The 20,494-nt window shown below is 41.4% G+C and overlaps 1 protein-coding gene across 1 annotated transcript in view; it reads right to left on the bottom strand.

The window, feature by feature from the left end:
• The window catches only part of LOC120420026 (neurotactin), a 56,665-nt gene that overhangs the window by 17,350 nt on the left and 18,821 nt on the right, over positions 1-20,494 (bottom strand). Inside the window, exon 2 of the mRNA XM_039582925.2 lies at positions 13,905-13,988. The gene's annotated coding sequence lies outside the window, so the exon portion shown is untranslated. The remainder of the gene's footprint in view (positions 1-13,904; positions 13,989-20,494) is intronic.

Below are 20,494 nucleotides of genomic sequence, written 5' to 3'. Positions count from 1 at the left end.
GGACACACACATAATGATTCACGGAAGTGACAAATAAAAGCGTTTTCTTCTTCGGAGGGCGTAGAACTCGTAGGTGGGCCTTGAAAAATGATCGTCGTTGGTCCGGTGGAGGTCATTGGACGATGTTGGTGGGTAGCTATGCGTGCGGCGAGAGAAATGGTTGACATAGCTGAAGGTTTCCCTGAGTCAGCACTCCGAGTGGCGTGGTTATCGCAGATTTAGATTGGTTTTAGTACCGCCGTAGAAGCCTAATTTAACTGGTCGGTTCTCGGAATCGGAACAATGCAACTCCCTAGCAGCGCAACTCATCTTTTCTCAAGTCGGCTTCTAGAGATGCTATCGAAGGAGGACAATCTCTGCCAACCAAAGTTTCTCACGTAAAACCAACGCGTTACAAAACTCACGCGACTCCAGAGTTCCCAGAACCGCCCAAGTATGCTTCATTACCGCGCGAAACCTCTCAATTGGCCATCAAAGCTTGTCGTCAACGCTGTCAACCGTTCCCGTCGCCACCGCTAATGAGCATTGATTTGTTGTGTGTGAAACGTTATGCCACAAAGAACTCGCACGGCCGTTTGATGTGGTCACCAAACCACGAGGTTCACAGTCAGTGAGTCAGTAAACCACCGGCGTGAACCGCTAAGTAGTACAAATAGTCTCACCTAGTTCGACGATTCCCGGTAACGCGTCCTGTTCCGAGGAACCTGCGAAGCAGGAAGTATACCAACCGGGCGTCATATTTCATACATCGCTACAACGCCACGACGGCAATATTGCCCCGTTTTACGGGGCTATTAAAATCCCCACGACACTTGTATCGGGAACCGATACCCGTTGCACCGTATCAAGTGTCCCAACGTTCCAGCTCTTCGAGCACCTGCTGTCTCACTTTTTGCGCTCATCTCCCCGGCCTGTGCACCATAGCGGTAATGAATACTAATCGTCGCTATCCCTTTTTCTTGCGGTGTTGTTCAAACTATCATTAACCATTTGTCGGAACCGATCGGTGACGTTTGAAACCCCGTTGAAGGGAGCGCGTGCCGGGTTTGTCTGGATGCGGGTGGGACGTCTACACCTCAAGAGATGATGGTAATTTGATAGGGTTTTGACTGCAGGATGAGTCAGTGTGTATGGGAGTTGTTGACATTTCGTTGACAAGACTCATAAAAAGTGGAGAACAACAGTTTTCTATTCAGCAGTTACACTCCACCGATGAAAGTTGGAGTAAAAGCTCGGTGTTCTACACTCAACCCCCGGTGGTTGGCCACTTTTTCGTTTGACACTTTTTAGTTTATACCCCGTTGGTTTGGCAAAGTCAAACTGAAAAGTGACAAACTGTCACTTTTTACGCGGAGCTAACGCACACTACCAAAACAAACGTTTGATAGTGTGTGTGAACTCCGTGTAAAAGAGGTGTCAAACTAAAAAGTGGAGCCTAACATTTCAAAAAGGCCAAAAACTTTTGTAAACTATAGTGTATCCCTTTCACTCAAATGACAGTTTTCATAAGGTGTGAGAGGGATACACTCTTGTTTACAAAAGTTTTATGCCCTAAAGAAATGGAAAGCACGAAGTGACCCCGTTCGTTTGACAGCAGTTGGTGTCAAACCATCGGGGTTTGAGTGAACTTCAGAATCAAAAAACAATCAAACCATCCGCTTTAACGATCTCCTGGTCTTTTGTAGTCTTATTGCAAGTTTCTGCTCGAACCTAGGAGCGCCTCATCGTCTATACGTTTCAATGTCTCAAAATCGCAGTACCAGTACCTATGCGTCTTACTTCCAACGTCTCATTGACACTATATTTCGTAAACTTTGTGTCTTAGCGTCTCATAATATCAAAGTGTCCGTATCTCAGCGTCTCAATGTCTTAGCACTTGAACGTCTCAACGTCTCAGCAACTCAGTGTTTCAAGGTCTCAGAATCTCAAAGTTTTTGTTCCTTTGCGTCTGAACGTTTGAATATCTCAGAGTCTTGGCATCACAGCAAATAAGCAACTAAGCATCTCAAAATCTCAGTATTTTTAAGCCTCATTGACACAATATCGCAGCTAGCTTAGCGTTTTAGAATCTCAAATCACCTCATCACCTCAGGGTCTCAACGTCACCATTCTATATGTATAAACATCAGTGTTGGTAGAATCATCATGAAAGTTTTTTTTTTTTTGAGATAAAAAACGCCATCAAGAGAAAAAACGCACAGTAACATGGCTCTTCTCTCTCTCGCACGAAAAATCGGTAAAAGGAGTCTCAAAATATCATCATCTGAATTATTCGGCGGAACATCTATTTCACTACTACACTTGCAGGTGTTACGTCACACGTCGAAAAATGTCCTGTCACTTTTTGTATATGGGCAATGTGTGTAAACAAAACTAAATAAATAATTTTAAGTGGGGCCAACAAGGATATTTACAAAACATCTTCAACTGATTGATTTTCCCAGAGAAGTTCGGGAGCGATTTTCATTTGCGTGTTTCGCCTCCTCTCTCTTTCGGGGGTGAAGAAAGTTCACATGAGAAACTGCTTTTTTCGATTACTCCATTCCTGCTAAACATCTTTAGGTCGTCCCAAAAAAATTAAAAGTTGTCAAATCTTTGGTGCTCACCCCTAGAATGATAGATTAGGATGTCAGGAACTATGTTTCCATACAACAACAAAATCCCAAAAATGGTTTACAACTCGCGCGCGGAGCTTGAATGAAAAAAAGTGCATTTTTCGAGTATTTTTGAGACAATCATAATAAAGTCATTCAAATTTGGTCGCCTTGGGCTTCAAGTTATAGTTTAATGTCCCCTGAACAAATTCCTGTACAGACATGGTCCATAAAAGCTTGTGTTTGGGTATGGCAGGGAGTTTTAGAGAAAAAAACTAACTTAATCCACCTATGTGGTTGGAGCCTTCCTCACAACAATGGCTGTACACAAGTTTCATCTATTTTTTAGATCCGGCTTCCAAAAAGTACATCGATATCACTTAAGTGGCCATATCTCGAGACAGGGTTGCCAGATCTTCAATGTTTTGGACTCGTTGGAAAGGTATTTTGATAACCTAACCAACGTCGGGTCGGATAGTGGAGCCGGACATAGTTTACATACATTTAAGTGAGATCCGGCTTCAAAAAAGTACATCAATATCACTTAAGTGGCCATATCTCGAGACAGGGTTGCCAGATCTTTAATGTTTTAGACTCGTTGGAAAGGTCTTTTGATAAACTAACCAACAATGGGTCGTATAGTGGATCCGGACATAGTTTACATACATTTAAGTGAGATCCGGCTTCAAAAAAGTACATCAATATCACTTAAGGGGCCATATCGCGAGACAGGGTTGCCACATCTTCAATGTTTTGGACTCATTGGAAAGGTCTTTTGATAATCTAACCAACGATGGGTCGGATGATGGACCCGGACATAGTTTACATACATCTAAGTGAGATCCGGCTTCCAAAAAGTACATCAATATCACTTAAGTGGCCATATCTCGAGACAGGGTTGCCAGGTCTTCAATGTTTTGGACTCGTTGGAAAGGTCTTTTGATAACCTAACCAACGATGTGTCGGATGATGGACCCGGACATAGTTTACATACAGTTAAGTGAGATCCAAATATATGTGAAAATACATTTTTATACATAACTTTTGAACTACTTATCGAAACTTCAATCTGTATAAAACTCAATCTATTGGACCCTAAACCAAGTCGAATGCAACAAGTTCGGGTCAAATCAGTTCAGCCAGTGCCGAGAAACATGAGCTAGTTTGCTGGTCACATACATACATACAAACACACATACACACACACATACACACAGACATTTGTTCAGTTTTCGATTCTGAGTCGATATGTTTACATGAAGGTGGGTCTACGACGTTTTTATACGAAGTTCATTTTTAGAGCAGGATTATAGCCTTACCTCAGTGAGGAAGGCAAAATGTATTTTCTGGCTAAAAAAAATGAAAAATCACTTCCCAAAACGAGCCAAAACTAAGAATTGTAAGTATGTTTGTTCCATGAAAACAAAAATTACGAAATTCCATACATTTTAAATACTTTTTTACATACTGTAGTGTCTCATAAGACTAGCGTCTCAGCATCTTAACGTTTTAGCGTGTCAAAGTCGTAGTATTTAGCGTCTCAAGCTGGTGTAACACCAATCAAACAAACTCGCACTTTTACGTGTTTGACATTTTGCCAAACCTGCAAACTTCTTTGCGGAAAACACAAGGCAAAATGCATGCAGAAAAACCTACAAAGCAGACAAACTGCCAAACTGTCAACTGTTATTTGTTTTGTTGTAGTCTAATAGCTCCTTCAGTTTTCAACGTTTTATTGGTTCAATTGTTCAACATTTCAACCGGGATTAGTGATCTGATTTTGAAGGGAGGAGTTCGTTTTCAGCTTTTCTTCCAAAATGTTCAAGATAAGGTTTATGCAGCGATCCATTTCTGGCCAAAAAAACAAGGCATATTGCACATCAGCTCGCTTGTGTCACTTTGCCTCGGTGAGATCAAGTCATTTGTCTCGGGCCAAACACATGTTCCCCGGTATCGTTGTCTGACATTCCGCCACTCGGGGGGTTAATTAATAAACGTTGCGTGACCTTTTTGTCCTCCTTGCTTCCATAAAAATGCTGCAACTTAAGCCGTTGCTTTCCCTCCAAAACGATACACAAACTTGGGAGATAATTATCTTCTCTCTGGCGAGATGAAAGCCGTGCGCATATTTTTGGAACTGGGCCTGCCCTTTTTGAGTGTTGTTTTACGTTTGTGTTATGATTTATGCAAAAAAATAAAAAAAAAATGTAAAAAGAATGACGGGTTGCGTTGCACAACTGCTGCGCAATCTTGAGCCCCGAAGTTCGGGAAGTGTCTTTCAAGTCGGATTTTTGCGCGACATAATAAAAGCCAACAAGATGAGTGCACACACGTCACTGCAAATTTAAGCAGAAGGAAGAAAAATTACGAACGCTCATGAATGGGAAGGAAATAACCTGGCTTTGTGGGATCGGGGAGGAGGCCGGGGGTAAACGGGTTAAGACACGTCGCCGTAATCAGAATCAATTGAGACTGACTCAACTGGGCCATTCAGCGCAGAACGGAACTGAAGGAAGCTTATAAAAGGCGGGACAGGACGTACGGGATGGGCTCTGAGCGCTTGTGAGAGGTTATTAATCTTTGGAGAGCGATTCTGGAAGTATCGCCAGTCGTGCAATTGAACAGTGGGAGAATGTTGCTATTCATGCTGAATGTCTCAATGTATAAGCGTCTTGGAACTTATCAACGTCTCAACGTTTCAGCGACACAATATATAAGTAAACATTGCCTGAGCGTCTCAGAATCTTATCATCTCAGCGTCTCAACGTCACAACGTCTAATGGCCTATCTACAATCACTTTACTTAGAAAATTGTACTTAGCGTAGGAATTTGAATCCATGCAAAGGAATCTGATCTTCCACAATGATAAAGTAAGCAAATTGGTGACTTGACGTATGGTTTGGAAAATTTCAAAACCTACGGCAAGTTGACGTTTCTATATCAAAGGTAAACAAACAAGTGCATAGCAACGTATAACAGCCCAGCAAGTTTGCTAAGTTGATTGTAGATGACGACAGTAAGTTACGTACTATTTCTAAGCAATTTATCTGTTCTACGCAACTTAACTATTCTAAGTAAAGTGATTGTAGATAGGCCATAAATGTCTCAATGTCTCAGCGTCTTGGTGTTATTCATCTCAGCGTTTCAATATCTCAGCAACTCAGTGTCTCAGCGTCTCAAAATCTGAACCTCACAACACCTCAATGAATCATCGTCTTTGCGTCTCAGCAACTCAGCGTTCAGGCGTAACAAATTGAATTGAAATCTAAGCGAATCAACTTCACAATGTTTTAATATCTATGCGTTTAAGCGTCCAGCGACGCAACATCTCAACCTTACAACATTCAACCGACTAAGAATTTTAGCATTTTATCGTCTGAACGTCTCAACGCCTTAAAATCTTAGCGTCTCAACTATTCAACGTTTCAATATATGTATTAAGATCTCAGAGTCTCAGCGATGGATTTGTGAGAATTTCTGACATAAAAAAAGTTGTAAAACGACTCATTGTCAACACAATCTTGCCAGAGTTTTTGACCGTGATGGTTATATTGAATGGGTTAAAATAGATGAAAATAGCATTTTGAAGAATTTTTTATATAATTTGAAACATTTAACAATACAACCTTAACTCACTGTGTACACGTTGAGGACCCCTGGAGTGTCAAAGTCAACACGCGTCTTGTTATTATTGCTCACCGCGCACCAGTTTTGAAGGAAATCGTACAATCTCCTTCTCCGGTGCATCAACTGCAGAAGAAGGTCCCGGATGACTGACTGGCCGAACCGGTTCCCCCCGGAGCCGGAGGAGCAGCAGTGGGCCAATTGAGACGATAATAATTGCATAAATGTATACGCGATGAGGATGACGAAGATTTAAGTTGGGGAAGAAGACGAAGAAGCAGTAGTACACGCTTCAACGAATGCTGACAAAACGCACGCGAGCATTGGAAGTTTGTATGGTGAGGGAATGCAACATAGTGTTACAAAATCTTGGCCTCACGAAATTATGTGAAGAACAAACATCCCAAACATAAGTCAAATCTCACTTGTGCTAGATATTATGTATGAGAAAGAAGAAGACAAAAAAAACAGTCGTCTTGGGTTTCATCTTTCATTTTTGTTCTCAATCTTTTTTTGTCGAGCCGAGAAGAGTAACAAATTTCTGGGACGTGGCACATAAATAATAGTGGTATAATTCATATATGATTGCCCATAATTATGCGAGCGCTATTTTAGGCCTGGAATAAAACGAGCGATGAAAATGCTAGAAGGCGGCGGGTTTCGGTGAAAGAAATCTCCGCCGAATCGTTTTATGAGGTCGTGTCCGATTGTGGGGCCGATTTTTGTCCCAATAGTGGAAAGCATTTACGCTAGTATTTTATGGGCTCTCGGAAGAAAACAGTGAGGCCTTTGTCGGAAGGCTTGTTTTGATGATGTTCACTGAAACAAACATAAATATGTTTCTTATTCACTTAGAAGAACATGTAAATACGCCTCAAGTTCTTTTTCTTGTTAATTTTAATGATTGTAGTACGTTCGAATATCAACAAAAAGGCCAAGTTTACTGTTTTGCATCAACCGCAGAGAGGATTCTGTGAACAGATCACATTTTACAGAATTTGTATAGGAGGAAGGATGCGTGGACATACCGTACCAAACGCTCCAGAGAGCACCTAATTAATTTCAAAACTGTTCAGGAACATACGAAGACAACATTGTAGTTATCGGGTTTGTAACAGAATTTCTACCCATGTGATGAATCGTTCGACACTTTTTTAGTTTTTACCCCGTTGATTGGTCAAAGTTAAACTAAGAAGCAGTGATGTCAACCATGTTTGGTTCGCGGCACATTTTTTGTTTGTAGTGCTTTTCAGTTACGGAATTTGACAAAGTTGTGTATGAAGGACTTGTAGAACACACCGAATCGTACAACTTTGCTGAACATAGAGTTAATTTTTGATGAATACAAAAAAGTTACAACCAAAAATGCGTTAGGCAAACAAAAGCATCGCGAACCATTGGTCCTGAGGTCTGAAATCTTCTTGTAACTTTTTGCGTAAGAATTTTACAGCTATACAATGTTCTGAAGAAATGTTGCTGTTGGTGAGTTCTACAAATGCTTCGAACACCATTTTGTCGAATTCCGTAACTGAAAAGCACCACAAACGAAAAATGAGCCGCGAACCAAAAATGAGCGCCGCGATGGTTGACATCACTGCTAAGAAGTGACGAACTGTCACTTATTACACGGCGCTTACGCACACTACCAAAACAAACGTTTGGTTGTGTGTGTGAGCTCCGTGTAAAAGGGGTGTCAAACTAAAAAGTGACCCCGTTTGTTTGACAACAGCTGGTGTCAAACCATCGGGGTTTGAGTGTATATATAAAAAATATTGTTCTCTACGGAAATTAATCAGTAAAAAAAAACTTGAGTTTTTTTAATTCAGGAAAAAGCACGTGAATTCAGTGGAATGTTTGCATCAACAATTCTTCCAAAAAAAGTGTTCACCCTTCTCGAAATCCTTCCCCCCATCCACGTCGGAAAAACAACCAACGTCGACCACAGCCGAGATTGTATTTCGCTGGAATTGCAAAAATATGACGCGCGATTCTCCGCAAAACATAACCATAACATAGAGCTGCAGCAGCACGCATATGTTGACGATGGTGGTGCTGGTGGTAGCACACGACGACGTGCAAAAGCAACAGTTATGCTGCTGATGTTGGCATGTTTCAGTACCACCCATTCGCCGTTAAAATTCCACCATTCGAAACCTCGGTGTTCTAAGCGATATCCTGAACACAGCAAACAAAGTTTAAAAATTTTGTGATCAGATTTTTTTCAATCTAAAAAAATTGAACAAGTTTGCTACCATCATTTTTTTTACAGTGCACAGTACATGGAATCATATTCATATATGTGATACAATTCGCGCTATCGCAGGGGAAGGCCCCCCTCTTCAAATCGCTTGACTCAGCAACTTTTTCTTCCCTCGCGAGAGAAGAACCCCGCTTTTTGAGCCTGGTTCTGGTGGGCGCACCGCGAAATAAATCATTGTAATTATGTTTTAATAGCCCCTTGGGGGGACGTGCACTTAGCGGGTCTCAAGGCGCAGGGGTAGCGGCTTCGGCTGCCGATCCCGATGATGCTATGAGACGCGGGTTCGATTCCCGCCTTATCCACTGAGCTTCTATCGGATGGTGAAGTAAAACGTCGGTCCCGGTTTCTCCTGTCTCGTCAGAGGCGCTGGAGCAGAAATCCCACGTTAGAGGAAGGCCATGCCCCGGGGGGCGTAGCGCCAATAGTTTCGTTTTTTTCGGGGACGTGCACTGCATGTGTTACAAGCCAGCGCTTTCTCTCGCAGTGTGTTATCACACGTGGTGTGAGGGGATTAGGTACCTACTGAGAAACTTCATGAGGTCGCTACGGATGCGTTCAACAACACATGGACACGTGGAGTTGCACGGTGGACAGGGTGGGGACACATTTTTTTTTCAAATTTAGTTGTTTGGGGAAAATTTACCAAAAAATAACTCAAATAAGACAACTTTTAATTCAAGTTTAGCCCTTCTGGTCTTGGTCGAGGTTCAAATGAGTGAAAAACCTTACTTCAAGTTCAATCAAAATTCTCAAAATGTGGGACCAAAAAGAATCACAATATGCACAAGGATACATTTATACCTTGTTGCTCCAAGAAATTGCAAAATATTTTATATTTCATGAAAACAATGTTTAACTAGTTTGACGTCTTTTCCAATTTGTTACACGCAATGGTTTTGAAGATCCCGAATTCCGGTTCAAATAGCATAAAACACTCGCTCAGTACCGATCAAACGCGTGACCAATCGTGGGCTACCACGATTCGCAAGCAGTGAGTGATTTGTTCGATAACTTTGCTGATTTTGAATCAGTTTGGAGCGATAAAGCGCGATCTGATCTAATCGTAGAACTCTCGATCAGAAAAAGAGCGAAAGAGAGCGGAAGAGAGATTTTTCAGAAGTGATCAACCATAGCAGTTTTCGTCGCGTCCGATTTGTGCTGGCGATTTCCTCTTTCCCAAACCAAAATAGGTTACATGATGGGAGCTGGAGAACATTTTTATAAAAACTGCTAAGAATCAGTATACATCTGAAGTTTTTCTTTTTTCGCAATAAAAAAATTGAGAGGTGTATGGTGTAATACTTCCTACAGGTGATGGTGTAATACTTCCTATTTTATTTTGTAGTATTACCTCGACTCAAGTTGAAAAAAGTGACCATACTCCGAAAAGGTGGTAAATTTACACATTTTTTGAGGTATTTGTTTTTTAATGTGTTTTTCAAAGGAGCTTTAGATACATGATACATTTATCAATATTGTTTAGTTTTTAGTTAAAAAACTAACTTAATCCATCTATGTGGTTGGAGCCTTCCTCACTTATTACCAACAATGGCTGATATGAAATTTCATCTCTTTCAGATACAAAAATTTCATCTCTTTTTTAGATCCGGAGTAAAAAAGTACATCAATATCACTTAAGTGGCCATATCTCGAGACAGGGTTGCCAGATCTCCAATGTTTTGAACTCGTTGCAAAGGTTTTTTGATAAACTAACCAACGATGGGTTGGATGGTGGATCCGGACATAGTTTACATACATTTAGGTGAGATCCGGTTTCCAAAAAGTACATAAATATCACTTAAGTGGCCATATCTCGAGACAGGGTTGCCAGATCTTCAATGTTTTGAACTCGTTGGAAAGGTCTTTTGATAAACTAACCTACGATGGGTTGGATGGTGGATCCGGATATAGTTTACATATATTTAAGTGAGATCCGGCTTCCAAAAAGTACATCAATATCACTTAAGTGGCCATATCTCGAGACAGGGTTGCCAGATCTTCAATGTTTTGGACACGTTGAAAAGGTCTTTTGATAACATAACCAACGATGGGTCGGATGATGGACCCGGACATAGTTTACATACATTTAAGTGAGATCCGAATATATAGCAGTGCTTCTTGGGACGCGCAGTCCTGTTTTTTCGTGATAATTTTCGTCTCTTTTGTGTCGCTCTTTGTGTGCATGGGGTGATTGGGCATAATAATTGAATAATGCATTCAAAAGTGCAGTGCAGTTTTATTTGGTGAGATCAATCCGATAATGTATCCTAATCAAAATAAACCATTTCATATTTAATATGCACTGGGTCTTTGTGAGATGATCTTGTCATCCCATCAATTGAAATCTTGTGTTTATAAGAGTTTTATTAATGTTCTTTCTGTCACCAACAGTGGGCGAGTTGTGGCGCTATAACCACGGCAAATAGTGTCCAGGGCATTCGTGGAAATACAGTGTCCCATCCTCGAGGGTCCCGGAGCACCAAAACTTCTTAGCTGGTGGCTCCCAACGATTTATTGCTTCTACAAACAGGAACGTGAGCGGGGGATCCCCACGTTTCTTCCTCCCCTGTCGATTCAGAAATGTGTTGTTGTTTGAACATTCGTGTTCAAACTCAATCCAATTCAAAGAATCATCTTTGCGGTAAACTTTACGCAGTTGGCCTGGCCGCTTTAACGTTTGTGATGTTTCAAAGCAATTTATTGCATTGGGCACTGCAATTGTTAATAATGACAAGAGGATGCTAGGCGTTAATCAACCTAAGGCATTTTCCAGGATGCCCTCGAAAGACTGGCTGCGCTAGGGTTAGATTAGATTAGATTAGATTAGATTTAAGTGAGATCCGAATATATGTGAAAACACATTTTTATACATAACTTTTGAACTACTTATCAAAACTTCAATCTGTATAAAACTCGATCTATGGGACCCTAAACCAAGTCGAATGCAACAGGTTCGGGTCAAATCGGTTCAGCCAGTGCCGAGAAACATGAGCTAGTTTGTTGGTCACATACATACATACACACACACATACACACAGACATTTGTTCAGTTTTCGATTCTGAGTCGATATGTATACATGAAGGTGGGTCTACGACGTTTTGATTCAAAGTTCATTTTTATAGCAGGATTATAGCCTTACCTCAGTGAGGAAGGCAAAATCATGGTGATATTACATTATACCTCTAAAAATGCATAAATTCATCACTATTTCAATATTTTGGAATTTATTCAGTTTAAATTGATGTGATATTACATCATAGAAGAGGTAATATTAAACTTTCAAATATCAAACCTTCGAAATTTACACATTTTTTACTGTTTACTCTACAACTTCCGATCTCTTACCTATTTAAGCTAAGAACAAGATTGTCCGTTCGACGCAGTGGTGAACGCAGAACGCTGTGCCAGTTCGATTTTTCCATCAACTGTCAGTCGAACAATCTGCAGGGGTTGCTTTGTTCAATGGTCGATGACTGGCAGGCTATGATGACAGGCGCAAAATTTTGCGTTTGCGTTCAGGCCTGACGGACAATCTTGTTCTTACCTTAACTGTTTTTCATGATTTTTCAGTAACGTTTTCGTATTTTTACAGTTTTCACATTTTTCGGGTTGATTGTAACTTTTTTTTAAAGTCTAAATTGAGGTAAAATTACGTCATGAAAGAGGTAATATTCAGCCTTACAACATTACACCTTCCAAATATAAACAGTTTTTTTGGAACAACTTTCCGACAACATTGAAACAAAATACTTCTAAAAATAATTTCAAGCAGAGTTTAGTCGCAACCTCCACATGAACCATTAGTTAAATAAGAGAATCAAATATAATTTTATTTATTTAGTTAGTTAATTTAAATTGAAGCAGAACTCAGTAGAACACACACTGTAACAAAAAAAAAAAAAAGACTATGTCTTAAGTACTATATGGAACAAAAAAAATATGCTGCATTCGAAATCTTTCAAAAGACGCCTTTAAAGCTACACAGAAAAAAAAAATAATCGTAATATTCATCAGAAAATGGTGACAGATTTTGTGGCAAAAAAATGTATTATATTACATCAGAAAATGATGAATTTTGATCAGTTTCTGGGGAATTATCATAAGGTTTACATTTTTACATATTTTTTATGTAATATTGCTCAAAAAAGAGGTAATATTCAGCCTACCAAATTTTCAACATTCCAAAATTCAACTTTTTTCTGCTGTGTATGGCCACAAGTCGGGTACACAGCAAAAAAAAAGTTGAATTTTGGAATGTTGAAAATTTGGTATTTTTTTGAAATATTCAACCACTTTTTTGAGCAGGTTATATTAAAATGTGTAAAATTGTGAACCTAATGAATATTTACCAGAAAGTGATGAAAATTCATCTTTTTCGGATGTAAAATTAAATTGTTTTTTGACACAAAATCTATCATTTTTTGTGTAGTTGCAGCATTTCGTCGCTTGCATGCTATCTTGTGACAAGTCTTACTTTCTACAGCAGACGTGTCACAAGAAATGACACAAGACGCAGTGTCTGGGTCTCTTCTGGAATAAGTCTGTATTAATTATGTTGCTAAACACATCATTTTGTCTCGACAAAGATTTACACGAACTTTAACTGAAATATACAATTCAAAAGACATTGTTTACTAAGACTGGGGGGACAGCATGCAATTCCATCGTGCACCTAATGTTGACATATCAGCACTTTTAAATTCAATTACAGCCCCCCTTTCTCCTTTATTTTGGAGAGTTGGAAAAAAGGATTGTAAATTGGTCTGGTAAAAAATGAAAAAAAAAAAAATAAAAAAAACTTAAATTAATTTGTAAAAACAACCTAACATACAACATAATGTGAGGAAGGCACCAATCACCTCAAGGTGGATTAAGTAACGTTTTTTGTCAATTTACCGTCAAGTCGCCACCCTGCACTACCGGTCAGTGCGGCCTCCACTGCCCCACCGCCGAGAGGTGTGAAATTTAACGTTGAATAGGGAAATTTCGTATGCAACGGGGCAGTGTTGCCTTCTTCCCGTTATTAGGGCAATGTTCAACATACATTATGCAGCCAGTAATTGCCCGGTTGTAGACTGGATTGTTAGGAAGAATAAAAATACTACCAGTCACACGCGGAGCTCATTGATGCAAGACAGATGTTCAGCAAGTTAGTTTTTCCCTTCGCGCTACCATTTATAGTCCCTTAGAACAGTGCGTGCACTGCGGTTGCGGTTTGTCAACATTGCTTTGAATTCACTGTGCAACCACCGGCACTTTCTAAACAATATTCAAATTTTTAACCGGGGGACCATTAAAAGTCCGCTCGACCGTTAACAAAAATTGCTTGAGGGGGTTCACGTGCGCGGTATGTCCGTGGAATTCAATGGAACAGTTCCAAAAGTATAACGACTTTTCCGTTTAAAAACGAATAAAAATGCTTACCTTTTGAGTTTTGCGTGCGGGGGCGCGCGTTTACTTTGCGCGGAACCTCGAACTGGTCCGCTCTGTTATGATTTGCCCGGTAACCTGGAATTTAGATGAAAGGGGAAAAATAATCTAATTAGAGGCGGGTCGGTTTTTGCCGTTAAAAGTTTGATTTTGTGTGTGTGTTTTTTGTTCTCCTAAGCTGATGGGTTGAATGAGGTGAAAATGGGCTTTGAATGGGGTAATTGCTCAGTGTGCTAGAAAGAGTTTTTATGTTTAAAGTTTTTTTTATGAGCACGAGTTTCGATTTTATAGCGCAATTGATTAGAAGTTTTCATTTGATAACATCAGTTGAGTAGACTTTCAATTTTATTTAGTTTTTAGCGAGTTTAATGTTGAACAATTCCTTACAAAATAGGTCTTTTTTTAGCTGAAACTTTTTTGGTGCCTTTAGTATGCCCAAAGAAGTCATTTTGCATCATCAGTTTGTCCATAAAATTTTCCATGCAAATTTGGCAGCTGTCCAAACAAAATTGATATACACTCAACCCGCGGTGATTGGTCATGTTGTAACTTTACCGTTGGGGGGACGTTCCTGGACCGGGGGCAGTAATAAGTAGCAAGCGGATAACTTAAGACATACTTTTATTAACTAATTAGATATAAGAACTAAGATGTTGAACTGCATGGCTTGGCTGCTTATCGGGGAGTGACGTTGTTGTTGTTGTGCTGTTTGCGCTGCATCTCAGCTGTCAGCGCGCACGGCCAAGGTGGTGTAATCAAGGTGCAGACTGTTAAGCTGGTGCAGTGATGCCAGGATACAACAGCTCTCCCCTCCGTAGGTGATAGTTTCTTGATCTGTATGGCAACGCCACAAATCGCCTACTTCCCTGGCAAGTCAGTTGAATCCGGATGATCTTTGTTTGTTGAACTCGGCATTCGAAGTAGTCGCAGCAGGAATGAGGATCGTTTCGTCGGGCAGTCCGATGGCATAAAGTTGAAGCATGTCCGGGCACATCCGGTCGTGTTGGCTCCATGAGCCCTGGAGGAAAGCAGTCTCCGCAAGTACCGGGAACATCGGCGTAGACTCGTAAGTCCGGTGGAGATGCCTTTTGAGCTTTCGCAGGTGCTGGGCAATCCGGTGGAAGTTGCTATCCGAGCAGTAGCAGGTGCTGGGTACCTCCAGCGGAAGTTGCTCCGTATGCAGTGGAGTCTTGTAGTAGTTGCAGCAGTAGCTGGGCACGTCCAGCGCAAGTTCGCTCCTTGAGCGGTTGGAGATTGGTTGGCGCAGCTGCCTCTCCGCAGAAAGAATTACCGGGCACGTCCGGCAGAAGTTGATCCGTGAGCACTTGAAGGGTTTAGTATAACCTTCGCAGTTGCTGGGCACGTCCAGCGCAGGTTCGCTCCGTGAGCGGTTGAAGGTTAACTTCGCAAATTGCTGGGCAAGTCCAGCGCAGATTGCTCCTCGAGCGTTTGGAGATGGCGCAGCTGCCACTCCGCAGAATGCTGGGAAAGTCCAGCGAAAGTTGCTCCTCGAGCGATTAAAGTTGGCGCAGGTGCCACTTTGCATTTGCCGGGAAAGTCCAGCGGAAATTGCTCCTCGAGCAAGTAGAGTAGGTGTAGGTTCGCCTCCGCAATTTGGTCCTGTTGACCGCACACGACATTTTTCGATAGCAGTGACGTAACAGAAATGTGAACTGATCACCACTTGTGACGAAATCCGTCCGAATCTTACCGCAGTAGCAGCGACGCGCCACCCGCACACGTGTGCACGTTCGCCGGAGCAGCAACTCGTCCGCATCTTCGAACGCGAAGAATCCTGATGACGTCTTCTGTTTGCAGCGCCTTCGCCTCCGGAAAGCACAGAAGATTGTAAGGTGCACTCCCCGCGCACAGTCCTGCTTGTCCGCAGCAGCATCTTCCGGCAAACCAAAGGCAGCAGCAAGGATGTCCAGATCGCATTCGGACGGCAGGTTCTTGTTCAGCAGGCACGGCATTCCGGGTAACAGCAGGAGGAACTTTCGAATTTGAGGTTACCTCTTGCGCAGGAACGAACACCCAGAATTGCGCCGGCCATCCACTTCCTCGTCGCCAATTGTTGTAACTTTACCGTTGGGGGGACGTTCCTGGACCGGGGGCAGTAATAAGTAGCAAGCGGATAACTTAAGACATACTTTTATTAACTAATTAGATATAAGAACTAAGATGTTGAACTGCATGGCTTGGCTGCTTATCGGGGAGTGACGTTGTTGTTGTTGTGCTGTTTGCGCTGCATCTCAGCTGTCAGCGCGCACGGCCAAGGTGGTGTAATCAAGGTGCAGACTGTTAAGCTGGTGCAGTGATGCCAGGATACAACAGGTCACTTTTTCGTTTGACATATTTTTATGGTACGTTCGTTTGATGGCTAGTGCCACACTGAGTGCCGCACTCAGAGCTGTCAAAGTGTTTCTTTGAAGAAACTTGCGCTAGTTCCGCACGAGTTTCGCCGCCATCTTGGAACTGAAACTCTAGTGCCGCACTCGATATTTTTTCAGTTTCATGCGAGTTCCACGCGCACTGACAAATGACGTTCGATTGAACCAAAACTGACACCGACGAGTGCGGCACCGGTTCTTCAAACGAACGTACCATTAGTTTGTACCCCGTTGGTTGGTCAAAGTCAAACTAAAAAGTGACGAACTTACACTTTTACACGGTGCTCACGCACACTATCAAAACAATCGTTTTGTAGTGTGTGTGAACACCGTGTGAAACTAAAAAGTGACCCCGCTCGTTTGACAACAGTGTATGAAAATTTATAAATCTGTATCTTTTGAAGGATTGTTTTGATCGATTTTGTGTCTTCGGCAAAGTTGTAGGTTTGGATAAGGACTGCACTGAAAAAAATTATAAACGGTAAAAAATGATGATTTTAAATTTAAATTTTTGTCACTAAAACTTGATTTGCAAAAAACCACTATATTATTTTTTAAATTTTTTGATATTTTTTAGAGGACATTAATAGCCAAATTTTCGGAAATTTCCAGGATGTGCAAAAAAACTTTGACCGAGTTATGAATTGTTGAATCAAAACTGATGTTTTAAACAAAAATCGAAATATTGGTCTCACAAATTTTTCAACTTCATTTTTCTTTGTAAAATCGAATTCAACGAATGCATCAAATGAAATTGCGTGAACACACGCATTCGACTGCATTATTATCCCGGTGGTAGCGCAAACCTCTCAAAAAAAATCGAGGCCATTTTGCTCTCGTTTGGAAGATCGGCTTGAAGTTTTTACAATTGCTAGTCAGTAAAAAATATATTGTATAACAAGCCACAACCGCAAGAACTAGATTCGCAGCTGATGCTAGTGTGTACTAAATCACGACCCGTAGCACCAAAAATGGCCGCATTCATCGCCACAGAACAATAAACTCGCGCACAGGAACGCCATATTCGGCCCCAAAATCGCTCATCCAATCGCGCATCAGGTCGACCCATCACGTGTGGCAATCTGCCAGCACGTTACATAATTACGATAATGAGAGTCGTTCTAAAGTTTTACAACGCTTTCAACGCGAAACCTCCGAAAAAAAAACGAACTAACCCAGTAGAATTACCGCATCGCTAAAGGAAGTCGGTGCTTGGGTAAACAACCATTAAGTTCCAAACAGAGCCAAACGGTGGACCGGTGTAGTAATCGTGATGATCATGTTTTGAGGGTAGGGTGACCAAATCGAAATCTTTAACACGATAAATGAGACTTTCTTGATCAGCGTGCACACTTTTTGTGTAGTATACAAACAGCTGTCACTTTTGATTGTTCGACGTCAAGCTTATTTTGGTTGATGTCGGTCCTGTAAGCAAAAATCTATCAGATTTCTTACGGGGTACTACTTCGTACATCAACATTCAAAGAACTTGGTCACCCTGCGCGCAGCGATCATCGCTTGGAAGCGTCCAAAGTCTACCCATACGTGAACCCACGGGACCCAGGGGTCCGATTCTTCACCGGCACAAAAAACGTGGAGCTGTTCATGTTCTACCCCTGCTGTAATGAGTCACAGATGGGGCTTACATTTGTCACGGTTCACGGTCTGGCGGAGTGCCGAGCAAATCTGGCGCGCGTGCCCGCTTTCATAATGACGGATTAGCCGCCACGACGGGGGACCTACCAGAAGAACTGCTGAACAACGGGCGAGAATCTGATTGATCGTGGGTCGAGCCCGCGTCACGTGGGGACGAGTACCTTGGCGGTGAGAATGCTGCGATTGTTTGAGTAATTATTCCTGACATCTTTGAACCATCACGTCAATGTCTTTGTTCCGAGCGGAGATCTCAATTATGAGCGTTCCGTTAGGGCCATCAATTGTGCGCGGCTCATGCTGGCTCATGAAGCTAGGAGGAGTTGAAGAGAACAATGCGCTCCCACTTGGAAGAATTGACCCAGGAGAACCTCAGGAGAGGGAACGATCAGTTGTGAAAGCAAATTTGAGTGAATTACAAACTAAAACTGTCACCAACTCTCTCTCTCTGTCTCTCGGTTACATTATAACTCATCAAAATATTTCAATACTTGGTTATTTTAAAACATTTACGGTTGATGACGTAAAGACTAGAAGACATAAAGATTTGAAGACTTGAAGACTTTGAGACGTTAAGACTTGATGGCTTATAGACTTAAATACTTGAAGTATGACTTCAAGTCTTAATAGCTTAATGTCTTAATGTCTGGATGTCTTAATGTCTTAATTCTTAATGTCTTAATGTCTTAATGTCTCAATGTCTCAATGTCTTAATGTCTTAATGTCTTAATGTCTTAATGTCTTAATTTCTTAATGTCTTAATGTCTTAATGTCTTAATGTCTTAATGTCTCTATGTCTTAATGTTTTAATGTCGTTATATCCTAATGTTTTAATGTCGTAATGTCTTAATGTCTTGATGTCTTAATGTCTTAATTTCTTAATATCTTAATGTTTTGATAATCATTTTAAATTAAAAATGTAATATTTTAAATTGAATACTATCCTGAAACTACTTCTGAATGCATTTTTTGCTCCCTCCAAACTAAATGCACATGGCAGAACGCTCAAACCTTGCACCTTCCCTACTCGGGGAGTCCTCTTTTTTTGTGTTTTGTTTCCCGCCATGCAGACACCCTCGCTCGACACAACAGTGGCAGAGGACGAGACAAATGCGCGTGCAGTAAAACATGCAACTTTAGTTTTAATGTGAGTTTAGCACGAGCTACCAACTTGCACCGATAAACAACATCGATTATTGCCCGGGGTTCGCAGGGTTCGCCGGGCTATGTTTGACCCAGCAACTTGGTAATCATTTTCTAGGACTTCAAACGAACTTCCGAATTAAATAATCCGTAAGTTCTCAACAAAGCTGATAAAAAATGTCAATTTAACTAAAATTTTAGCCATCTTAGCAAAATTTTAGTAAACTCGACCATTTGGTCTAAGTTTTCCGCAAATCTACCAAATCCGATCCAAATATAGGACAGCTAACCCCAAACATGTACCCCGACGCCTAAAAACAAATCGCCCAACCTTAGTACAAACGTTCACAGGCACCCATACAACACACCCGAGCAGACCACAAATGCAAATTTTACCTCGCCAATGTACATGTATTGCTAGTTTTTCCCCCCTCTATCCAGCAACCAAGTTGAAGTAGGTTCGGGACGCGGGACGCGCGATTGCCTGCGGCGTAATTATTCTGACGGGACCGGAAAAGTGGGAAAACTAATGGCCAAGTTCAATGTGAGGAATGGCAAATACAAAAAAAAAAAAAATGGCCGGTATTGTCTGCGAGCGTCAGTGTATGTGATTTGACACGGAAAAAGGGGTAAGGGTCGATTGAAAATTTGTGAGGTTAGGTTGTAACGTTGATTGAGTTGAACAAATTGAAAATTTTGTTGTTGTTGTTTATGATGCCAAACTTGCCAAAATTAAACATCTCCACTGTTCAAAACCTTTTAAAACAATCTCCAATGAATCATCTCTGCGGTATACTTGACGCAGTGGGCCTGACCGTTTTGACGTTTATGATGTTCCAATGTATTGTACTTTCAAATTTTGACAGCTTTGCCGTTCTTTAGTTAACGAAAAGTTAGTACAGCTCGCTTACAATTGACCACCATCCCCTACGATTGAAAATTTTGCCCAAAGCCAGACGGAAACGCACACGATTTGCCGTCTGACATAGAACTTGAATTAGTTTATGGCAGTGGCGTTGCATTTCCAAGAGGGGGTGTGGGGTGGTCATGAAAGGGTTTGAAATTGAATTGTGGGTGTGGGAGTGGGCGGTCTGATGGGTCCCGTCATCAGCACACACACACACAGTTGCACTGAAGACCAGTCGTCTGACCGGCAAATTGGCAAAGCGCCGTGAGCGATTTCAGAAGGGTGCGGAGAGCGAGGGAAACTTCTGGGTAGCATCATCATCAGCACCATCAACAGCATTCGATTAGACTGACTAGTTTTGATTGGCTATTGGCAGCTGGAGGTGGAATTTTATGGCAAATAGCCTGTAAACTCGATGAGGGCTGTTAACGAGCGTTAGATTGGATATTCGCGGAGTGGTTTGCCGCAACAGATGAGATTTGATGGTGCAT

This window comes from Culex pipiens, chromosome 3 (genome assembly GCF_016801865.2).
Source record: "Culex pipiens pallens isolate TS chromosome 3, TS_CPP_V2, whole genome shotgun sequence".
Lineage (NCBI taxonomy): Eukaryota > Metazoa > Arthropoda > Insecta > Diptera > Culicidae > Culex > Culex pipiens.
This window is presented reverse-complemented; position numbering and strand designations above follow the sequence as displayed.